This window comes from Coptis chinensis, chromosome 1 (genome assembly GCF_015680905.1).
Source record: "Coptis chinensis isolate HL-2020 chromosome 1, ASM1568090v1, whole genome shotgun sequence".
Taxonomy (NCBI): domain Eukaryota; kingdom Viridiplantae; phylum Streptophyta; class Magnoliopsida; order Ranunculales; family Ranunculaceae; genus Coptis; species Coptis chinensis.
This window is the reverse complement of record NC_141456.1, coordinates 87,540,629-87,559,618: the sequence shown is the minus strand read 5'-3', so window position 1 is coordinate 87,559,618 and position 18,990 is coordinate 87,540,629. Positions and strand designations below refer to the sequence as shown.

The following is an 18,990-nucleotide window of genomic DNA, read 5'->3' as shown; positions in this document are numbered from 1 at the left end:
GGACATAAGCGCACACTAACCGTAAACTAAAACTTACCTCCACCACTCCACTTGTTATTCGTCATATTCGCCATCCTCTACTTCTATAAAGAAGTGAGGCTCCTTCACGCCCTTCCATGCTATGATAATTTGCCGTGCTTCACGCCATTTATCATCTATGGTTGCTAACCTATTAAGTGCCACTTGGTCCGATGGGGTGTAGGGTGCAACCTCGGTGAGGTTGTATCCGCCACCCTTGCCAAGTCATTGCACGGAAAGATCGAATAATACTATTGGTGGGTCGCGACCGTCTACCCTAATCCAATCCGTGAAACGGTACAAAAAAGAAAGAAACATAGCATAATACGTGAAATTAGAAATGCATAAGAAGGTACTTATGCCTCATGGTATATGGCTCGTGCTAAACTAGACATCAAAGTTCGAAGGTCATAGAACCGGGCGTCCCGCGGGCTAAAGCAAGGAAAACGCCGCAAGTGGCGCCATTCACGTAAGAAAAACGCCATTCCCTAAAATGTTTAGCATAATCCAAAACATAACAGTTCCTATGTTCATGGACAAAGCTACCAAGGCAACGCTATAGTCCCCTTGGTCCTCAATACGGAAAATGCCTGCCCCATAAGCCTCGTGGTAAAGACTCATAAGTGTAGACATGCATATTATCGAATCCAATAGCACCATGGGTCTTGTATCTCACCGGCATAGCAAGTCCAAGAACAAATGCTAGCAAGAACCCGTAATTTCCATTGGTTCATCGTTAATGTTGATGGAGAACACTTGTTCTCCATCCGGTCTCAAAGAAAATGCAGTTATTATAAAAATAAGATGCAAGTCTTTGGAGAATAAAGTTCAGCCGGTCTTACCATAAGAGGTTCCTACCAACGATGTGATCACCTCACAAAACCAAGCACCGTAAGTAGTGCTTTGGAACAAATCTTCAAAGACTGTTCCGGTATTATTATAGGAGATGTCATCTCAAAACTACGCCTGAACAAATGCAAAACAACCGGTACTACGCCAAAAAACGAAAATTTCTGGTCCACGGAAGTCGGGCGCGAAAAGATTAACTAGGCGCGAAGTCGCGCTTTTGTATTTTGAATTCCAGTGTTTTAGCCGAAGTCGCTTTTGACTTGGCGCTGGCGCGCTCTCAACAAAATTTTCTCGTCGGTAGTGTAGCGAAGGCGCCTCCATGCTCGAAAGCAGATTTGCAAAAATGGAGACGAAAACGGGAATCGCGGGGTGTGAAAGGTGCGTGATGGAGTTTAGGTGTAGTGTGAGTTGTGAGGATAGATTGTATCAAGTTTATATAGGTTTTAAGTTGCTAAAATGGGTCGGAAAGTTGCCAAAACTAATTACGGCAGTTTCCGGAAATCCTAAAATTTCCAAACCCGAAAACGGAAACAACTCATTTTCTTGATTCTAATTCAAACCCAGTATCTTTTAGGTTGATTTATGATTGAATGTACCTATTTAATCTAGATTTCATCCTACAATGATTCTCAATCCTAGATATGCCTAAACGGCTATATTTTCACCTTACTCCGCAATAAATTCTAACACTAGGGTTATATATAAAAATAAAGCTTGAATTGATAAAACCACCCCCAAACAAGTTGGGAAGGTGGGATCAATATGAAACAACCACACATACTGAAAATAACCCCTTATATTAAAATTTTCATTCAGAGTACCTTTCCTACAAAATTCAAAATACTGAAAATAAAAAAGTTACATTACAATAAAACAACAAAAATAAATAAAACAACAACCACTATCAATCCTCGACTTCTAAACACCTCGCCATCGGTGGCGGAGGGCACACTCTCTAGTGGTGGCTCCCTGGCTCCCCGGGTCCAAAGGTCCGCAGCCGTCCTTCGTCGACGACGCCATGCCTCGTAGCTGTGTCCTCGGCGTAGTCCAGATGAGGTGGGATGCGCGCAAGCATGTCCACTCTAAACCGGGCGCTGGCCTCCATCTCAGCCCTCTCGCTTCCCATCTCTCATCCTCTCTCGGGTGCGGATCTCGGTTGTGATGAATAGTCACCGTCGAGTCCGGAGGTCTGACAGATAGTGTTTAGTGAACGCGATGCCCCTATGAAGCACAGCCATGCGCGCTCGCGATCGACCAACACCTCTCGAAGGCATCCGTGATCAAAGCAGTCAAGTCTTCCTCATCCTGAGGCATCCCGATGTCCCCACCTCCTCTTCATTCTCAGCTCCACCATCCTCTTCTTCTTCTTCTCTATCCTCAGCCCTCCTCCAAACTTGTTGGACACACTCCCTATAGATACGCTGCGGTTACGGTGCGGGTAATGTAAATCCCATCGACGCGGAGTCGCTTTCATCTTCAAAGATGATCTTGGTGATTAACACAGAAGAGGTGCCAAAGACTTTCCGACCCCCTAATCATGCTCAACAAAAAGTCCAAGATACGTAAATCGTGACTTCTGCTCCCGAGTACCCATAAGACGGGAGGCAGGTCGGACCGATGTCGCCGACCTTGTCCTTCCCTAGACATTCCGACCAATCCACCGAAATAGCCAGAGCCACCGGGTTGGTCCCGAGGATGCTCGGCGCATACAATGGGAGTTTGTATTGTAGCTCCCATTGATGACAAATCCGCCCATCGAGGCTCTACCCCGTCAAACCGGGGCTCTGTAGAGTGGCATCGTGATGGATTCTAGGCGGAATGCCTAGAATCTCACCAACAATCAAAGAGTCAACTCCTCCTCTTCTTCCTTACCATCACAAAAATCCTACTCCCCTCCAACTCCCCGGTGTTGTAGAACCGCCGGACCAAGTCTTCATGGTAGAAGGCTTCGGTCGAAAGTACCACAAACTACCCCAAGATCTACTAGCCATTTCGTCACCGTAAAATGGCGCCGTGGTCGGCAAAGGAAAAACTTGCTCGGATAATTCGCGTTGTTGAGCCATCTAGTGTTTGGAATGGAGTGAGGGTTTTAAATATGATGTGGTGGTGGTGGTTTAACTTGATCGACTGAAAGAACAGTGGTGGTGGTGGAGTGGTGGCGCGGCAGCACCAAAATTTGTAAATTTCGGTGGTTTTGTTGGGTTAAATTGGTGGAGGTGGTGTGGTTTTAGTTTTGTAGAAGATTTGGGGTTAGGATTTGATTTTGGGCGGGGTTTATTGTATTTTCTTTTTAATTTTTATTTTGTTTAGGTTTGGAGCTTTGTTAATGGCGGAATGGAAGATGAAAACGATGAACTGCTCGGTGAGAAAGTAAGGCCGAGCCTACCGTCGGAGTATGCTGGTTGGGCCCAAGCCCAAAATCGAAATTTTTGATTTTTTTCGATTTTTCGCTAACTTCAATTCAAAATTCCCGCCGTTATCGGGTCCGATTTTTAAGAATGAGATATGGAAATGATCAGAGAGAATTTCCTATCCAATGATCCATAAAACACTCTATTCCGACTTCAGGTGACATACGAGATAGTGGAAAACGCCTCGTCGTGCGTGCATGACGTAAGTTATGCGAACGAATGAACTCTAAATTAATAGATTATGTCAATCCGAATCGTAATACAATTAAACGGCCTAAGCAACTCTAATGGGACATAAAACATTTTAGTACGGAAACACGAACACCCCACCCCCAAACAAATTTTTACCACGAAGCTTAGAAAATTTGTTTTTAGCAATGGGTCTTTTAAAGTCAGATTCCCGAGACTTCCTAGATTACTATGTGTATTTTTTTTTTTTTTATTATTTTTATTTTTTATTTTATTATTTTATTTTTAGAAGGAAAAATAATAAGCAATAAAGACATAATTCACACCATAGAGAAACATGACTCAAAAATCCGAAAAAACATGCAAGAGTGGAAAACGTGAACTATGTGAACCGTGGACTTAGGATCCGGTACTTACACCACACACTCCATAGGGAGGGCCCTGTTACCTTAATGGTGCACTCACCAATATATTAAAGTGAAAGGAAGTGCACCAAACACAGAAATTGAGTCGCTTTATAGTCGATACTTTCGAGACTTTATCTAAAATATATGTATGAACATGCAGTTGATCATATATCAACAACCTAAATAGTTGTGGATCATTCCATAAATAAATATCACAGAAAAACATATCCAAACACAATGAAACACCAAGATTTCCTACGACGCAGCCTAGTGAAATGAAAGCCAAGTCGGATAACCCTATTATGTAACCTATCATGCACCTTCTTTTTCATTTTGAATGAGTGGGTGTTTTAGTAAATAAGTGTGGAAAAGTGAATGGTTGTGGAGAATATGGTGGATATGGATAAGTTGTAGAAAGATTTAGCCCGCATAATAATGAGGATGTGGTTTTAGCAATCAAATCATTCATTGTGTGTGTAGGGATTGTCTCAATTCTGAAAATGAAGGTGTCAAATAGTTTGTCCTTCAAGTCTCCGTTTTGCTAGGAGGATTTAAAAATTATGAAGCACAGGAGAAACAAAAGGATCGAAAGTGCAAACTCGAGATTCCTTTGAAAGGGTGGAAGGAGGGGAATCGAGGTGGATGTTGTGCAAGGTAGATCTTGATAGGGTGAATCGTCACCTACTGAAGAAACTCATCAATTCCTCATCTAGATTGGTCATATCCACATTACTATGGTAGTCCTCTACATCTTTGAGAAAATCATCTATCCCTTCCTCATCAATAATATGTGTATCGACTAGTGTAGGAATGAAAATGTTGAGTCCGACTTTCCAAAGGAAAGAATTTTGGGCATATGACTATCGTGGAACGTGTTGTTGAAATAATCTCGAACAACGCTTTCGATCATGCTAACCTCTCCATCCATAGATCTAATCGGGTAACTGTGTCCTTGTTTTAAAAACATTGACTTCAACAGACAAGATGGCCAAAAGACATGGACATTGAACCATCATGGCAATTAATGAGCGCATTGGCAGTTGCCGGAAAGGACATCCCTAAAATGATCGAGACAGAGTCGTTAGCTTAATTCGATCGAGGACTACAAAATCAGCCGGATAGTAGAAATCCTCGAACTTTTACCAAAGACATTTTCGACTACACCCTTAGGATACTTAATAGAACGATCAGCTAATTGCAACGCCATTTTAGTGGGTTGCATCTTGTCGAGACCTATTTGTCTATACAAATAAAATGGGAGTAAGTTAACACTAGCCCCCGTGTCTAATAACGCTTGTCGTCAGATAGGAATCTCCTAAGGTGCATTGTACAAGAGGGATCGACCGGGGTCCTTGTACTTAACAATTCCATTATTTTCGATAAGGTTGGGAATTGTTCTGTTAAAAAGGCGCCTTTTGGTATATTTGTCTTACGCCTAGTAGTAGTACACAATTCCTTAAGAAACTTAGCATGATGTGGTAGCTTTTAATAGCTTCGAGGAAGGGAAGGTTTATAGTTAGATTCTTGAAAACGCCCCTAATCTCCTCGTAATTTGTATCCCTAGTTAACATGGCTAATTTTTGTGGAAACGGTGGTTTCGCCTATATTTAGCAATGGTATCACCGATGTTTAACCGTGGCTTTCTGTTTCTTAGGTTGTGTTGTAACCGGTACCTCTACAAAGGTAGGCTCTTCAGTTTCTATTTCGCATCTAGTAAAATAGTAGGTGTAGGGCTACTCGGGGGTATCTATAGGCATAGTTACCTTTTTATCAACCACTCTGCCCGAAGAGAGTGGTGATGGCATTTATCTCACCTACATTTTCATATTCATTACTAGTATTATCGGTTACCTCAAAAAGTCGTTTTTGTTGTTTTAGGATTAGGTATTGCGTGACTGGCAACACACCTTTGGTTTGGGCTTTATCTTGAGCCAACCGTTGGGTTAAATTATTAACGGATTGTAGAAGCCGCCGTTAGATTGAGCCATGGTTTGAAAAAGTTTTGGCTCACTTGTATGAAGGTGTCAAGGCGATCCGGTTGTGTGGGTGTAGTAGTCACGGGTGGTGTGGATGAACTATTTCACGGAATTATTTATGGGTGGATTTTGATAATTATTATTGATCGAACGATACCTCTATTAGCATTATAATTATTATAATTACCTTGACCTTGTGCTTGACCTTGTCGAGGTTGCACTTGGTTGTTATAATTATTAAAATTACCCCGACCGCCCTTGTCGTAGTGGAGCTTGGTTAAAGCCGTTCGTTGGCCTAACATATTGATTATTGTACCCTCGAGGTGTGACTTGTTGGTTATTTCTCCAACCGAGTTGGGATTTTGTCTCCAAGGGCGCTAGGTTCACTATTAATGGAACAAGCCTGCTCATAGGCTATAGGACGATTGGGAGTCGGGATGCTCGGGACTCCAACAGAAAACTACATGGGTTTGAATTTACATTCATGACGGGGATAGGCTTTTGTTGTACGAAATGGCCTCTACCTTTTAGTGAGTGATTCGATTAGAGTTTTAAGCTCGAATCGTGTTTTAATTTCAAACATACCGGGCGCCTTAATCATTGAAGAAGAACTAGCGGAGCGGAGTAATCGCCACTACCCCCAATTATTATTTCGCTTAGTTTGGTCCTTTAAAAATTTATAAGCCTCCTCGAGGCTCCTTTGCTTAAGAAACTACCCCATTCATTATGTCAAGGACTTCTTTATGGTGGTGTAGAAGTCCTTTGAAAAAGGCAATTTAACTAACGGTCTTTTCGCTAAGTTATGGTGTGGACACTCTATAAGCAGATCGGTGAAACGATTCCAAGCCTCCAAAATGATTCATGAGGATTTTGTCGAAAGAAATGAATCTTGGAAAGCATCTCATCCGTCTTTTAGGGGTGGGTAAAATGTTCCATAAACAAATTTGAACAAGTTTAGCCCACGAGTCCACGTAATTAGGGCGCCAAGCGTTAACCAAGACGCCGCCTTTATCGGGCTAAGGTGAAAGGGAATACCCTTAATTTAATTTGTTCCGCACCAACCGTAGGATGGTGGAATGTTGTTAGGACTTGTTCAATCCTACGCGTAATTGATAAGGTTTTTCATGGTCTAAACCATGGAAAACGGTAACAAATTAAAAATATTTGGAGGGATTCTCAAATCCCCACCGGTCTGCTAGAACGATGCAAGATTTGGGGCTATCGCCAAGGCTTTGTAGAAGTCCGAGAGAGGAGTCTCTCTTTCTTCCCCATTATATCGGTGGTGTGTGTGAAATAGTAGTTAGAGGTGTAGTGGGTGGTATACTAGATAGATTTGATTGTTGATGTTGTTGTGTATTTACGCTCGGTGTTTTTGTTCGCCGGACCTTAATCTCATGCAAGACTAAGTCGAACTTAACTAAACATGCAACACTCCAAACAATTCGATATACTAGTATAAACCTCTAACAGAGATCTGAGGTATGGAAGAAAGGAATACCTAATAGCGTCCTTGCTTCGCTTATGAATAGCGCCTTGTTTACGCTTTGTTCGATTGTATAGAAAGCAGGTTAGAACACCGAAAAATATGAAAGATCAAAGTTTGAATCAAAACCGTGGAAATCCGAAATTTTAAAAGCTGGCGGGCATACCATGGCATAGAAGCCTTCGTGCTCGGTAATTTTCAGATTACAGTGTTTTTTAGGGCGGTCGCTCCCAAATGGGGCGGGTCGCTTCGATGTGAAGTCGAAGTTCCAGTGTTTGAGCTGGTCGCGCTTGGTATGAAGCGCTGGCGCCACCGCTGGTAGTAGACGAAATTCCAAGAACTTAGCTGGTCGCGCTCTCTCTTGGCTGGTCGCTCTCCTTGAAGCGCGGCCCGTATTTTTCTCGAATTTGTCACGCTGAAATGGGCAACCACAGTATGAAACAAACAAGGGTGGGTGGGTTTAATGGGACTTAAAAATGACTACTTCTACAAGGAAAACAATGCTAAAGTGTAACTAAGATGGCAGCGGCGCCATTTGATAACTGTCAAATGTATAGTTTACCTACGAAATGAACGATGAATTCACAACGTAAGTAAACTAAAACTGGACTTTTACACTTTTACCTACGATACAGGGAAGGTTGAGAAATTTGTTGAAAAGCCTAAGATCTTTGTAGGTAACAAGATTAATGCTGGGATTTATCTTTTGAACCCTCTCAGACTTGATAAAATCCACCGAGGCCCACCTCTATTGAGAAAGAGGTGTTTCCCCGTGATTGCAGCAGAATAGAAGCTCTTTGCTATGGTGCTACCAGGTTTTTGGATGGATATTGGACAGCCAAGAGATTACATCATAGGCCTAAGATCAGATCCGGACTCGTTAAGAAAAAACTCATCCAAATTGGCGGGGGCCTCACATCGCTGGAAATGTTTTGGTTGATGAGGCTGCGTGATTGGAGAAGGTTGTTTAATTGGTCCGGATGTAGCCATTGGACCGGGATGTGTAGTGGAATCAGGAGTAAGACTATCACGGTGTACTATAATGCGTGGTGCTCGATAAAAATCATGCTTGCATCTCAAGCAAGATCATTGGGTGGCACTCCACCGTTTGGGCAAAGGCTCGTGTTGAAAATATGACCATCCTAGGAGAAGATGTACATGTTTGTGATGAAATCTACAGAATGGAGGTGTTGTTCTTCCTCACAAGGAGATCAAGTCTAGCATCTTGAAGCCGGAAATTGTCATGTGAGAGTGGACCAAAACCTATTTATGTCACCGAGTTTGTTGAAATGTCTAGATTTGCAAATCTGTGGAAATTGTCATCTTTCGTTGATTGGTTCTTTTTTTTTTTTTCAGTCCGCAATTGTAAAATAAATTTCAGTTTCAATAAAAAGATTTGAGTCGAGATGAAGTGAGATGTAGTATTAAATGTATAGTTGTAAATTATCCATGGTGGTCCGGTTTTCGTAGTTTACATGAAATTGTATTGCCTTTGGCGACATCCTCAGATCCACTTTCACTTTATGGATAAAAAATTACATCATGTAGTGAATTACATCATGTAGTGTTGTCTATAGTGTTGCAGATTTGGTGTCCGTGCATTCCTTCAATATGCAGGTATCAGATTCACTTGTTCCATTATATGCAGTAAGAAATATGGGTCCGATGAAATTTTCTTGTCCGGATGCAATGGGCTTGTACCAATCCTATCGAGTGAGGGGATTGAGAATATGGAGGACTTTCATTTTGATTATAATCTGTTTAGTATCTAAAATGTACCACGTAAAGTTTCCACCACTATATGTCTATATCCCAATAGGTGTTTGTTGAAATTTATTTGTATTGGTGTTTGTTGAGTCATTTGTATGGGCTTGTTGTCTTGTATTTCACTTTGATTACACATTTTTAAATTTCAAGTATGGGTGCTTGTTGCATTATAGTATAGTTCCTTGCATACTCCTCCTAGAATCCTGCACCCTCCTATCTTCTCTTCCCCTGTGTTACCTCCAACCGAAGTTCTGCGTGATTAAATCATTGAGGGAAGAGAATGTGACGCTACCGCATACAATGACAACAAAGAAAACCATGTTCATTGAATCAAATTTGTTGAGCAATGAAATAAATTTAGTTCTCTGCAAATTGGGTGGTAGGGCTTGACAGAGACTTCCGTTGTCTTGTTGGTTCGTTGTAGACCTTAGTGAAGGCTGGATTTATTCTCAGAGTGTTAATTAACTTCCCACTAGAGAGCACTCAAAAGCAAATTCATCTATTTTCTGTTTCTTGTTTAGTCACCAAATATCATAAAGTATATTAGAAAAAAAAAAATATGTGAATGAATAATTTGTATGTCCCAAGAATCTGTACAAGTTGTTTTGTTTGTTTGCTTGTTCCGGGAGTGGGGGATTGCAATAACTAATGACTATTGCTCAATGCGAAAATAGTCCTTTTACATGTGGACAGGTGGGAGAAAGTAGAAACAATGTTTCTTACTAACAAATTGAGAAAAACTAGTCATATAGATTAGGGCTAATTTCTCTAAACCCCTCACATTTCTCACCATTTTATAATAAATCCTCCACATTTGTAAACATCACGATTTTTCTCGCACCGTCTGATTTCTATTCCAGTTCTGTTGGTATTTCACCTAATACCAAAATTATCTCTGAACTAAGAGTATAACGGGTATTTAACAATAGCTCTTTTTCAAGTGTAAATAGGAAAAAAATAAAATGTAATAATGACTCTTTCTTTTTTAGGAGTAATTTTAGAATACTAACGAAACTAAGATGGAAGTCGAAAAAAAAGCAGGGCTTAAATTGTAATGTTTATAAATGTGGAGAGTTTATTATAAATTGGTGATAAATATGGGGGTTTAGACAAATTAACCCTAAAGATTATGACTATCCAGTTTACATTTTATTTAATCAGAATCGACTTTTTCAAGAAGATAGTTTAAGAAAGCTGAATTCTCGTATATGACAAAATCGAACTTGTAATGTGGCGTGCGTGGTTGCTGATGTAAACAAGTTTACAATCTCGTGGCTTCAATAGTCATTGTCCCATCTTATAAAATGAACTCCTGTCCATCATATACGACGGATGTTAAAGCGTAATACAAGAAAGATGACTTGTCATGTCAACAATTATTAATTCATCTTCGCATACCCACCTTTGTATGAACATGTCATTAAGGTTAACCGCTAACATACACTTCACTAGCATACCCAAAAAGATGAAGTTATGCGAGTGTAATATTATGCGAAGTTATGGAATACAAAAAGCAATTACGAAAGCAAATACAGCTTTCCTTTTGTTGCATCATCCGTCCTGCTCCATGAGTTGAAGTATAATGCATATATACTTTCCGCCAATAATATTATACTTTGCCACCTGAATTTGCTTTCCGCACAATAATGGTTTTGCAATTGGGGCTTGGCGGGCTATGGGGGAACACATGCACGCACAATACTAGAACGTAATCCATTGACAAAGAAATCAAATCACAGCTCTTCAGCTTATACTTGCTATTGACTGGAATTTCACAAAATAAATGCACAAGTCTAACGTGTCGGGCCGTAAATGATCCAATTTTGAGCCATCACTATCGGGGTTGTTTTACTTGTTTAAAGGGCTAGCCTAGGCATGAGGCTCCCGCCATTTTGGGTCCGGGGTCGGATGTACGCCTTTACCTTGCAACCCAGAGGTCGTTTATTAGATTTGCAAAGGGAGACTACCTCACCACCATCGCGAGAGAATTAGCAATGTCACATTCATAGGCAAATGTGCTTATCATATTGCAAAGTGAAACACCGGTTAGATGGCATGTATCACTTGTATTGCACAAATCAAGCGGTGAGAAGGGCTGGATATTCAATATTGTTGTATTTTCAAAATGCTACTATCTACGAACAAAAGAGGCCTAAATACCACAAATCAGTGACGTTCAAATTCCTTATCTTGAAGGTTCTATGTAAAAGCGTGTTTTAGTTTTCCTTTACATACACGGTGGGAGGGGAACTGGAATTGATTATTGAAGAGACCGAGTTCGTTCTAGGAGCGAACTGCCTACGTATTTTGCTCTCGATTCTAATGGGAGAGAAGAATCAGGTCTGACGTAGTTCATAGGAGAGGTATTTATAGATGTTGAGAGTGGATCCTCACCCACCACGTGTAAAGTGCACCATGCACAAACGTGGGGTGGAGATTAGGGAGGCGTGTGAGAACTGCTGTGATAATGGGGATTAGTAATCTAGGCAAGTAGCTTCTGCGGCGATTGATTTGTGCATGTGCATCTTTGCTCATGATTGCTTCTAGAAGGTAAGCTGAGTCACGTTATAGCCTGATTCGCGTGCTAGTGCGAACTGTTTTGGAGCGTTCTCTCAGCTTGTAGATGTGATCTGGTCAGTGTGGTATTTCTGCCATGTTGAGTACGTGCCTGATATTCTTGAAGGAGGATATCACTCCCTTTACACCCCTCCTCGAGGGGGCGGCAGGTTGTGGAAGCGACCTGTTGAGAGAAACCAGTAGCGCGTGTGGAGCATGTCGGATGTGGAAATATCCAACGAGTTGGGGAGAACGATCTGTGTTGTCCTGTGAGCTGGTGGGCGTAGATGTTTGACACGTGTTTGGGACGTGAGAGGATCTGAGCAGTTGCAGAGAAAACGTGCCACCCCATTTCTTTGGGATTTGAAAAGACAGGACAGTTTGTTGGAAGTCGTGTGCGGCTAGGGCTAGGGTGTAATCATGATGCCTTGGAAACTGGAGGGGCGGTTGTTCAAAAATTACACTGGCTCTTTGAAACGTTATTTTGCTGCTTCGCCTTGTAGAAAACACTTCACTACACCAAGAGCTTTCAAGTTAGTTTTCTGCCATTATTGAACTCCTGCTTCTTACTTCGTTCTTAGTCTTTGGTCTAGAGTTGTTAGGACGTTCGGTTAGTTACTAGCGGCTAGAACTGTGAGATATAAAGGAGAGATGTCTGACTCAGATGATACGCGGTCTAATGAGGTTCGCGAAGTTTCTCTTGGTTGAGATGGTGAGGAGGAAGAGAAAGACAAGTCGGTTTGTGGGGTGAGCGAGGGTGATGATGGTGATGATGATGTTGATGGGGCAAAAAGTGGGGAAGATAATGCCCGATCTGCGTCTGCGGTTGTTGCCACTAGCACGTCAGGTCGCGGTGAGAGGTCGTCGTCTAGTGGGTTGCCCCCTAGGGCTATAGACAGACATGCGTTGGTGGCGTTCCCCCACTTGAGAGAGACGTATGGTATAACCGTAGGCGGTCTGGAGATCCACGAGCCCGATCAGTATGCACGGGTCTTTAGCGATCTGTATAACCCTCCGAACTGTGGGGTTAAAATCTGTGAGGGGCAGCTGAGGGCACATCTGATGATCCCGTTTTCTAAATTGGTTTGCTAGTTTTTGAACCATTGTGGCAAAGCGCCTGTCCAGTTTGTGGGTAACACCTGGCGTTTGTTTAAGGTGTTCGACCTATTGAACGCGAGTGGTGAATACCGGATAGAGGTCACTGATGTTATTGAGCACTTCTTGTTAAAGTGATCTCGGTCGTTTAACTTTAGCTTGCAAACGCGAGCTACGCTATCGAGTGTTATGGATGGTGTGAGCAACGAGTCTTGGGATAAAAGACCATTGTTGTTGGTTGGGAACTTCTGTGCTAGGGGGTTCAGTGTGGAGAATAGGATATGTGACTTTACTAGTAGGTATCCGTTCTGTATCTGGGTATTCTGATCTTGCATTGGATGAGCTTTGCATTAACATCTTTATTTTGTTATCTTTGCAGATCTCTCTCTAGAGAAGGAAACTGATCGGCAGGAGATTGAGAGGTTCGCGTGGGTTACTCTAGCTGAGAAACGGGCAAAATTGCAAGAGGTCTCGCATTTCTTTAAGGAACGGGGAGGGCCTGCAATTAGGGAGAAAAAGGTAGCGCAGAAGACAAGGGCACGAGGTAAGGTGACAGGGGCGTATCAAGGAAGCCTGTGATGGAAAAGCGCAAGAGTAACCTAGTGACGAGGGAAGATAAGAACCGAGGCCATGCTAGGCCGAAGGCGGGACTAATTGGAAGAGGTTTGCCGGTTCGTCTGTGGCTGGGTCGGGGAAGGGTGAGGAAGACGCTCCTTACTACCTGGATGACAGCCTCTTTGAGATTCCTGAGCAAACTCGCTTGCCTAAAAGGAAGGGTAACGATGCTGAGACCCGAGCTGCTAAGGTCGCACGGGTAGTGGAGGCCGTGTTTGGGAGTGGTTCTGGAACTAGTGGTGAAGGACGAACTGGGGGGAGGGCAGCTTGCAGCTCGAGGCGAGGTCGATGCCTGACTTCAGCGTGTTGGGTGAGGAGAGCCCGGAGGTCGCTCCGACCTAGGTCGCTGGAGATACTCCCGGGAAGATGAATGGGAAGACTGTGATGAAAGAGACTGGCAAAGGTCACTCCAGCGGTGGGAAAGATGAGCTGGAGCGTAGCCTGATGTATGTAGACGAAGTGAATGGTAAAAAACGCTATGTGAGGAGGTCGGATTGTAGCTACAAATCCGCACCGATAGCTGCTTGTTTGCTCGAGGGGATGACGCTGGATGGAGATAGAAAAGACTTGGACTCCAAGGAGCTGAAATCGAACCTCAGAGGCATGGATAAGGCGCTGTGCATGGTAATTTCCTTCTGTATTAGGCTCTTTTGCTGTATTGTGCATCCTGTTATTGCTCGATGTTAATGTGGATCATTGTGCGAACTGTCTTAGCTTATTGTTGGGTACCAAAAGTTGAAGACGGCCGCTCAGTTCGCTGAGCTAGAGAAGATGGAGGTCGAGTCGCTGAGGGACGAGCTCTTGACTCTTCGAGTTGTGCAGCAGTCTGAGAAGAAAGAACTGGACGCTTTGAAGCCACAGCTCACTTCCTTGACGTTGGAGAAGTCGACTGCGGTGAACGAGTCGATCGAACTAAAGCATGAGGTGGAGGTGTTGAAGGGCAAGCTGGTCGCAATCGAGCGCTATCTTTGAACGATGTAAAGATGTAACCACACCAGCAGCGAAGGATGTCTATCTTGCCATCCGTGCTGAGGTAGAGGAGATGGAGAAGCAATGTGATGATCTGCAGGAGGAACGAGAACGTAGAGCTTCGAGGGAACGCGGGGGCGGGCCACTCAAAGATTCTAGTCATGTTCCTGCAGTCGTGCTTCCTCCTATTACTGGTGTGGTGATTGATCAGCTTCAGGGTTCTGGCGAGCTAGATGTGACCGTAACCGAGGCAGTTGTGGCGTTTTCTGGTGATCCGGGCTCTTCCCAAGTGCTGAATGTCCTTCTTTCCGAAAATTTTGATGATGTTGTTTGAGAAGTATTGTTTGTGTTTGTGTTTGTGTTTGTACTCGACCTTTGGCTTGAAAGAATAGAGCTGGTCTCCTAGGGTGACCTGGGCAGTTCGTTTTTCTTCTTTGCTTATGATTATGATGACTAGTGGCTAACTGAGTTGGATTCCCTGAGTATCCTCAGCAGCTCGGTTAGTATGCGAACTGAGGCTTCACTGAGGTCGTCAGTTCACTCATTTTCGTGAATGGAAAATAAGTTGCCTTGCTTTGTTCAAGTAAGATTGTGTATGATATATGTGATTGCATTCTGTAAGCGTGTGTATGATGTTGTGACTTGTTGTACGGAGGGTATAGTCTCGATGACCTGTGACTTTGTTGATCCGGTCGTGACTTGTTATTTGATTTAAACGCGTTGTAGGGCGCATTATATCTTGAGGACGCAAGGGCGTTCTCTACCCCGAGCCGCTTTGAGCTACAGCGCGTCGTCGGGCACGCGGTAGGAATAAAGGCAGTCGGAGATATGAAATGATGGCTGCCAGGTGGCCTGCCGTTTGGCGTCTCGATGCCATCATGACCTGTCTTGGGAAGATACGTTACTTCATCATAAATAGGAGTGTTCTTGGAAGAGCAAAATGTTTTTCCTGTTGCTGCAGCTTCTCTTCTCCCAACTGTGGTGCTTCGTTTGCTTTGCCTCTTTACTCAGGTACGTTTGGCTTCGCTGTTTGGCTATTTTTTGTGAAAAGAAACTTGTGGCTTGTTTGTTAACTCGCGTAGTGTCGTTTTTGCTCGTAGGTTTCATTATGGCCAGGTGCCGCAAATATGTTAGGGGAGAGGGGAGTTTGAGAGAGACCTCCCCTCTGATAATAGAGGAAATGGAGTTCCATTCGCATGTGCATGGAGATTGTGGAAAAAGAAAGGTTGTTGCTTCAGGGGCCAAGAGTAACAAGCGACCCAGGAGTTCGGGTCGCTCGACGGGTGGCATTGTCTTCAGGTCGCCTCAGCAGGTGGATGACACCGATCGGGCTGCTGAGGGAGCTAGCGATCTGGGCCAAGGTCACCATGTCGCTGGTGAGAGTTCGCCCCCACATACCGGGGATGTGGGGAGTGAATTCTACTATCTGGGGAGGACGAGGAAGAAGCGCCACGTGGAAACGCCTCGACCGCGGCTTCCACTCGGCACCCATAGCGACCAGTCTTCTGAAGGGGTTCGTGTTGGACGGCGACAAAGCTGAGGTGAAGGATGAAGATATGGAGACGCTGTTGGGAACCATAGACATGGCTACTTGTTTGGTGAGCGTTTATTTGTTAGATTTTTCGTTCTGTTTCGTGAGTGATCTTGACCTTGGCTTTGTACTTTTAGTTTTTGGTGGGGTATGACAAACTGAAGAACGCTGTGCAGCATGCTGATACTGATGTAAACTCCCGAGTCGAGCTAGGATGTATGTGAGCTGCATGGGGAGTTGACAAGAATAAGCTGGACGCGATGACAAATAAGTACCGTGCTGCTGCTGATGAGAATGCTAAGCTTGTTGCAGCGATGACTGATCTGCAAGGGAAGTTAGTGGAAGTCACCGAGTATGCCAAGAAATGTTAGGGTGTCGCACGCAAAGCGCAAGATGTGTATACCACGGCCTGTATCCAATATGCCGAACTGGATGAGAAATACTTCCAGTTGAAGAAGGCACATGGGGACCAGGGTATAGGTATCTTGGCGTTGTCTTCCGTCTCCAAGGCACACTCCCTCGACCAGTGCTACCCCAAAGGATAAACATGTTGTGGCTGCTCCTTGATGGTGATTTCTCTTCTTGTTTTTGAAAAGTTTTGAAGTTTGATGACTGCTTTGTCTGTTCTCCTCTCTATGAGAGTTAAACAATAGAGCTGTGTTTTCAGGCTTGCCCGAAAGTAGTTCGGCCTTTAGCCGATACGTCTGAACCGGGTTTCCACGAAAGTGGTAGTTCGTTAATTTGTTACAATTGTTCAAAGAACCGATCTGGATTTTCAAGGTAGACCCAGCAGATCGGTGGATTCGTGAACTGGTTTCCTGGCATTGACCGGGCAGTTTGATTGGTGGATGTATATGGAATGCCTGCTTGTGCTTGACTGCTTGTAATTATTATTCTTGTTTATTATGCTTATGATGTGGAGTGGCTAAGGAGTCTAAGACTTAGCTTAAGTAGGCCTTTTGCTCGTAAGTGTCGTTCTGTGTGGTGGACGTGTTAGCTTAGGATAGCATATTGCTCACTAGACGCGTTCTCGCTGGGTCGATCGTAGGAGTACAGGTCCTCGACTAGCGAGACTCGGAGAGGCTAAGGATCTTGTTAGCTTGAGAAAGCGTGTTGCTCACGGAGAGCGTTCTCTCTGAGTCGAACCTAGAAGTATAGGTCCTCGACTAGCGAGACTCGGAGAGGCTAAGGAGCCTGTTAGCTTGAGAAAGCGTGTTGCTCACAGAGAGCATTCTCGCTGAGTCGAACCTAGAAGTATAGGTCCTCGACTAGCGAGACTCGGAGAGGCTAAAGAGCCTGTTAGCTTGAGAAAGCGTGTTACTCACGAAGAGTGTTCTCGCTGAGTCGAACCTAGAAGTATAGGTCCTCGACTAGCGAGACTCGGAGAGGCTAAGGAGCCTGTTAGCTCCGGAGAGCGTGTTGCTCGTTGAGAGCGAGGTTAGCTTGTGGAAGCGTATTGCTCACGGAGAGCATTTTTAGCTTGTGAAAGCGTATTGCTCAGGGAGAGCGTTCTCGCTGAGTCGATCCTAGAAGTATAGGTCCTCAACTAGCGAGACTCGGAGAGGCTAAGGAGCCTGTTAGCTCCGGAGAGCGTGTTGCTCGTTGAGAGCGAGGTTAGCTTGTGAAAGCATACTGCTCACGGAAAGCGTGTTGCTTGTTGAGAGCGAGGTTAGCTTGTGAAAGCGTACTGCTCACGGAGAGCGTTTTTAGCTTGTGAAAGCGTATTGCTCACGAAGAGAATTCTGAGCCATGAGAGTGTTGAAAATGTGTCTGTACTGGTGGTGCAGCTGGTGCGAACTTGGTTTTGTCGATGATGTCGTTTGGACGGAGTGGTTGATAAGAGAAACATAATTAAGCTATTGAACTTTACATAAAATACAACATGAATTGTAGAATAATGTTTTTTTATTGATAAAACCTTTTTAACAGATAAGTATTCTAGGGGCGTGGTAATGGTTTCCCTTCTCGGGTCTTGATCCAATACTCCCCGTTGCCAACGACTCGGTCTACTATGTATGGTCCCTCCCATGTTGGTGCTAGCTTGGAGTCATCTTGAGTCTTTTTCAGGACTAGATCACCAGGTTGAAAAGAGCGAGGGTGTACTCGTTTGTTGTAGGACCTCTTTAGAATTTGTTGGTAAGATGTCACTCTGATGGCTGCTAGGTCGCGACATTCCTCTAGCAAATCGACCTCTCTAGCTAGGATTGAGTCATTGTGTCCTGACTCGATAAGCTCGGATCGAGTTGTCATGATTGTCAGCTCGGTGGGAATAACAGCTTCCATGCCATAACATAAGGAGAATGGTGATTCGCCTGTGTTGGAGCGAGCTGTGGTGCGATGAGCCCACAGAATGTTCTCTAGCTAGTTTGGCCATTGGCTCTTGTTCTTTTCAATTTTTTTCTTCAAATTTTCTAAAATGGCTTTGTTGCTGGCCTCTGCTTGGCCATTGCTTTGAGCATACTGGGGAGTGGAGAATGCGTGAACAATCTTCCACTTGGCCAGAAAATCTTTGACCATTTTGCCTTTGAACTGGGAACCATTGTCCATCACCAGGGTGTGTGGCAAACCAAATCTGGTGATAATGTGAGTCCAAATGAAGTTTCTGACATGTGACTCCTTGACACATGCCAAAGGAACTGCTTCGATCCACTTAGTGAAGTAATCGGTTGTAGCTAAGACGAAGCGAAACCCGGTGCTTTTCTGTAGGATGAATGGTCCCATGATGTCCATTCCCCACATGTGGAATGGCCAAGGACTTACAATAATGACGTGCTTGATATGGAATCTATCTGGCTTTGGTACATATTCTGGGAGTGTGCCATTCTGGATGTACTCTATGATGGGCTGCATCCATGTCTGGCTCATCTGATCCTCAGAGAGTGGGCATAGGTCGCTGACTTCTAAGACGTGCTCTACTTGATAGGCAAGTCGGTCAACTACTTCAATGAGTAGTTGTCTAGAGGCGCAGCTCGGTGTTTAAGTAGCCAAGTAAGCTAAACTGTCTGCGTGACGGTTCTCGTCACGCAAAAAGTGGTGTATGATGGCTTTCTTGAAAGACAGAAGTAACTGATTAACAACTTTAAGGCATTTAAAAAGGTTACCTTCGTGGGTAGTGTACTCTTTA

General features: G+C 43.8%; 1 pseudogene; it reads left to right on the top strand.

The window, feature by feature from the left end:
• The window catches only part of LOC147525663 (mannose-1-phosphate guanylyltransferase 1-like), a 36,995-nt pseudogene extending 28,393 nt beyond the window's left edge, over positions 1-8,602 (top strand).
• The last annotated feature ends 10,388 nt before the right edge of the window (positions 8,603-18,990 follow it).